Source organism: Dipodomys merriami, unplaced genomic scaffold (genome assembly GCF_024711535.1).
Source record: "Dipodomys merriami isolate MVZ:Mamm:240054 unplaced genomic scaffold, mDipMer1.0.p SCAF_6, whole genome shotgun sequence".
Lineage (NCBI taxonomy): Eukaryota > Metazoa > Chordata > Mammalia > Rodentia > Heteromyidae > Dipodomys > Dipodomys merriami.
In genome coordinates, this window is record NW_027206179.1 from 55,389,848 (window position 1) to 55,395,847 (window position 6,000).

A 6,000-nucleotide genomic window follows, 5' to 3' on the forward strand; every position below is an offset into this window, starting at 1 on the left:
CAAAACAACCTTAAAATCTATTGATTCTTCTTGCATTCACCAACTGGCTATAGGGAGGGAAATCTTAAGCATCTTAAAAATAAGATCTGAGTGTCAGGTGCTAGAAGCTCACTCTGTCATCTTAGCTATTTAGGAGGCTGAGATCTGAGGAATATAGTTCAAACCCAGCCCAATGAAGAAAGTCTATTAGGCTTTTATCTCCAATTAATCACACATACACACAAACATGAAGTGAAGCTATGGCTCAGGTGGTAGAGCATGTCAGCCTTGAGCAAAAAAAGCTAAAGACAGCACCCAATTCCTGAGTTCAAGTCCCAGTATTGGCAAAAAGTGGGGATGGTTCTAAATATGTAATGCTTTGAATCAGAATTTCTAAGCACATGGTGTCTGTTTTCAGGAGTTGCATTTCCTTACTTCTTGAGAACATCTCACATCGACCTTTGGAGTTTGAATGCTAAAAAGTGATGATATACTTTAAAACCTTCATCTTTTAAGATACAGGTCCTTAATGAAAGCCCATGTACTTTCTCCCCCCACAGTTTCAGGAACAAACTCACTGAAACTTCAAGACATCTTTCCATATCTATGCTATCTATATACAGCGGATCTATAAAGTTATTTTCATAGAATAATTTTATCTAGCATAGAATCATTGTAAGCAGAGAGACTCAGGGAAAGAGCTATTCTGGCTGTGTGTGTGTGTGTGTGTGTGTGTGTGTGTGTGTGTGTGTGTGTGTGTGTGTGTGTGTGTGTGTATTGTCAGTTGTGGGGCTTGAACTCTGGCCCTGGTTGCTGTCCCTGAACTCTTCAGCTCCAGGCAAGCACTCTACCACTTGAGCCACTTCTAGTTTTTGGAGATAAGAGTCTTACGGACTTTCCTGCCCAGGCTGGCTTTGAACTCTGATCCTCAGATCTCAGCCTCCTGAGTACCTAGGATTATAGGTGTGAGCCACCATCATCCAGCAAGGCCATATATATATTTTTTTAATCTCCATCTGACACCTACATTTTTTGTTGTTTTACTGGAGTCTCTTTGGTCCAAGCACACAGACAATTTTCCCTGCTGAAACCAAAGGAAATAAAGGTATTATTAAGGTATTTCTTTTGAAGTTGATCATCTGCAGATTTGATCCAGCAAGAAATTGTGAGCATCATTCTATAACTTACATACCCAAGACCTGAAGACCTGGAATTCCTGGGCGATTTACATGAAAATGTTGTTCGAATGAAACTTGGAATAACATCTTGTCCCTAAAAATTCCACAGGCACAGGGAGGGCTTTTATTTCCAAGTGGATGTTTGCATTATTTTTTACCTTGCTTTACAACCTAACAATGTAAAGTTTCCCCCAGTATGAATGGCCTGTGTAAAAAGCTTTAGAATGGTTTCTAGTGAAAGTCTCTATTTTTATCAGAGCAGAAAAAAACAATAATGAACAAAATTAAGTAAGATTGTTTGAAACACAAGAGAATCTATGAAATTAAAAATGAATTATGTACTTATTACCTTACTTATGCAACTGAAACCCCTCTGTACAGCACCTTTACAACAAAATAAAATATAATAAAAAATGAATTATGCTGCTATGGTGGCACACACCTATAGTCCTAGCAGGCTAAGGTAGAAGGATGTAGAGTTCCAGATCAGCCTGGTAATATGTAGCAAGACCCTTTCTTAAAAATAAAACAAGCAGGGCCAGGCACCAGAGGCTCAGCTTTCTAAACCTAGGTAAAGAAAACCTGAGATCTGAGGATTGTGGTTCAAAACTTGTCTGGACAGGAAAGTCCATGAGACTCTTATCTCTAACCACCAAAAAATCCAGATAGCTCAAGTGGTAGAGTGCTATCTGAGAGAAGAGAGACGGAGACAGAGACATAGAGAGAGACAGAGACAGAGACACAGAGAGAAACAGAGACAGGGGGAAGCGAGGGGAGGTGGGAGAGGGAGAGGGAGAGCACTAAAGAACAGAGCCCAAACCAGAGTTAAAGCCCCAGGACCAATACAGAAAGAAAAAAAAAACCAAAAAACAAAACAGAAAAGCAGTGATGGAAATCAGTGCACAGGACATCAGAATATTCAAACCTAGTCATTTCTATTTCCCATGAGGAATGCATGCATGGAGGAGAACAGCTAAACCACACTGACTTTGGGATCCAATCCACTATGCAAAATCTTGAAGGGATGAGGATGGAGAATTCTCTTGAAAATTTCCAAAAACAGAATCAGTAAGATCTATCTTACCTCCCAATCTAGGCATAGTCTCCATAATATGGAGAACTTAAACAGGTCTAATGACTCATGATGGTAATCCTAACTACATGGATTGTGTCATGAGACCAGCCAATCTCAATTCCATGACAACCAACAAAAAGATGGGCTTGGTAGTACGAACTATGTATCACCCTAGTGACGTGGGAAATATAAATAAGAGAATGGCAGTACAGGCTAGCCTAGGCAAAAAGTGAGAACTTATTTGAAAACTAACAAAAGCAAAAATGGCTAGGGCATGGTATAAATGGTAGAATGGTTCAGAAGGCCCTGAGTTCAAATGCACTACCACACACCCAAACAAACACAAAGAGGTACTTATCTTCAAATACAGCCATTATTGTCATATAAAAATAATTCAATGGCTGTGAAGATCTAACAAATATCAAAGGACAGGCAATTTTAGAGCTTTGTCACTTTCCATTTTAAGGCCAGAAGAAAATTGTTTGGGAGTAAGTGGTTCAGAAAAACTGATGTATGAAAAAGTGCTTAATGCAAACTATTTTCTGTTGATGGTTTTCTGGCCAGATCAATCCTACTCAGTCCTCATCCCACAAGACATATGGCAATGACTAGAGACATTCTCACTGATCACAGGCAGAGTACTGCTAACATCTAGTTGGTAGAGGTCAAGGATATTAAACATCCTCCAATACACAGGAAAATAAAGATTTGTCTGGCCAGCATTGTTAATAGCACCATACTTGAGAAACCCTGTACTATTTTATTCCTAGAATACTGAAGACAGACTGGCCTCTTTATAAGTCTCTTTCACACATCTACAATGAGTCCCTTCAATCCTGAGGCGGGAGGTGGGGGCGGGGGGAGTTCACCCTCTACATGCCTTGTCTTATACAGACAGACATCAAGTATCCTGTCTTTGCCATCAATCCTCTCTGTGTTCCTCCTCTGCCCTTTTAACTACACTAACTCCTATAGGCTCCCTTTCCTCTAGTAATTGGACCAATGCTGCCCCCCCTGCCTATGATTTAAACAGCTGGAAGCTTGTCTTTGACACTCAGAATTCAGGAGCTTTACAGCTTGAAGAAGCGGAATTCTGTGCAGAAGCTTAAAAATAGCCTGGCTCAAAGTGTGTCAAAAGGTAGGCGCTCTAATCATACACATTAGGGAGTATTCTAAAAACGTGCCAAGTAGAATCTGAACATCTAGCAGAAAGTCCTCTATTGGCTTGATTTTATAGGAAAGCCTGTGTTTGAAGCTCTCAAGGTTATGTTATTAATTTGTAATAACTCTCTCAAGACACTGACATCTCTTCCCACCTTAACTTCAGTTGCCCACCCCTATGGTGCTGGAGTTTTTATGCCAATTTGTTGCTATCCCATTTTGACTTCTATTTTTTCCCCCTCACTATGATGTGGGAAAATGACTTTGGTGGACATTCCCACTGTGAATATTTGCATTTTTGAACATTACCTGAATGGCACCATGAATTCAAACAATTTGAAATCACAGAGCCTTGCAGGTAGCAATCAGAGTAATTTGATACGGATAGAGATTATTATGCTGCACAGGAATCCATGGCAGTGCACTGTAAAACATAAAAGTAGCCAGCCCTAGAATAGCAATAAGCAGAAAACATTTGTCTGAAGCACACAAGAAAATATTTAGTTTACAATCACTTTATTCTATTGGAGCCATTTGTATTTCTTTTTGGCACAAGCGCATGTGGATTTTTAAGTGCATGTCTATATAAATTTATACGTGTATACACTACACAAATACATATATATGCTTTGTTCAATATCTGTGTTATTAGCAGTGATTTTTAAGACATACCAGCAAACCTTATAAAATGAGTATTAAACAAGTATTCTGGGAAATTTCAGAAGCTGAGAATCTACTCCAACCTGCAAATGTGAGTATATTAGATATTTCCACACAAAATCTTTGTTTTTTAAAGTGGAAGAACAAAAGAAAAGTAACATTGATCAAGATGCATTGTACATTTGAGTGTTGGTGTCTCACACCTGTAATCCTAGCTACTCAAGAGACTGAGATCTGAGGATCACAGTAGCCAGTCCAGGCAGGAAAGTCTATTAGACTCTTAACTAATTAATCATAAAAATGCTGGGAAAAAAATGCCAGAAGTGGAGCTATGGCTCAAATGGTAGAGTGCTAGCCTTGAGTGAAAAAGGATAATAACAATTATAATAATATTTTTAAAATTTAATTGTATTATCAAGGTGATGTATAGAGGGGTTACAGTTAAATATGTAAGGTAGTAAGTACATTCCTCCTTCATTTTTCTCCTACTTTCTGTCCCTGCAACCCCTCTCCCAAATTGTATAGTTCATTTCCAATGTATTGTCTTGTGAGTATCGCTATTGCATTGGTTCTCCTTTTGTCCTTTGTCTCGATATTTTGTTGTTTCCCTTCCCTTCCCTAATTCAGATAAACGTATCTACAATACCCAGGGTCCCAAAATCAAATACAGTGACAACATAGGATAAACCATAGGGAAAAAAAACACAAAAGAAAAAAAGAAATCACATAGTACATTAAAATCAACAACAACAGGTTCCAACCCGAGCCAGCATGATCCGCTGGGCATTCAGTGCATCGCCTAGAAAAGCTCGCTCACCAGGGATCAGAGACCATCCTTAAAGAGAATGATTGAGACATGTGTATCTGCTCATCGTGTATCTGCTCACGGGAACTGTCATCATTGACAATAAGCATTACCTCTTCATCCAGAAACTGGGGGAGGGCAGGACCGGAAGGAGGCCCAGAGAGAAGCAAACATGCATGGCCTCTTTCATCACCCCAACATCCTTCACCTCATGGCTTACTCTCTGAGAGAGCGGGGTGCTAAGTATGAGGCCTGGCTGCTGCTCCCTTTCTTCAAGAGAGGTACACTGTGGAATGAAATAGAAAGGCTGAAGGACCAAGGCAATTTCCTGACTGAGAATCAAATCTTTCAGCTGCTCCTTGGGTATCTGCAGAGGCTTGGAGGCCATTCATGTCAAAGGTTATGCTCACAGGGACCTGATGCCCACCAATATTTTGCTTGGAGATGAGGAGCAGCCAGTTTTTAATGGACTTAGGTTCTATGAATCAAGCATGTATTCATGTGGAGAGCTCCCAACAGGCCCTAGCGCTGTAAGAGTGGTTAGCACAGAGGTGCACCATCTCCTACCCGGCCCCAGAACTCTTCTCTGTGCAGAGCTACTGTGTCATTGATGAGTGGACTGATGTGTGGTCTCTAGGTTGTGTGCTTTCTGCCATGATGTTTGGGGAAGGCCCTTATGACATGGTGTTCCAGAAGGGTGGCAGTGTGGCTCTTGCTGTTCAGAACCAACTCAACATCCCACAAAGTCCCAGGCATTCTTCAGCCCTGCAGTACCTGCTAACCTCCATGATGACTGTGGACCCCCAACAATGCCCTCACGTTCCTCTTCTCCTCAGTCAGTTGGAGGCACTGCAGCCTGCAACTCTTGGCCAGCCTACCACTCAAATATGAACCCATCAGTGGCCATGTGGAGAGGGTGGCCCCTTGTGATTTGGAAGAGGCTCTCATGATCATGGGAACTCTGTCATTTCTACTAGGACTGCTCTTACAGAGGACAGGGGTGGGGACCACACTATCTCAATCTCATGTCTGTTCTGAGCAAGGGGCTGACTCTGGGTGGGGTGGGGTGGGGAAAGTGGAACAAAGTATGTTATATAGCTCTGAGCTGGACTGCTGGGCTCACATCGTGTTCTGCATCCAAA

At 41.2% G+C, this 6,000-nt stretch overlaps 1 pseudogene; it reads left to right on the forward strand.

Moving 5' to 3' along the window:
- LOC138814314 (serine/threonine-protein kinase 16-like) overlaps positions 1 to 5,749 on the forward strand; it is a 31,506-nt pseudogene extending 25,757 nt beyond the window's left edge.
- The last annotated feature ends 251 nt before the right edge of the window (positions 5,750 to 6,000 follow it).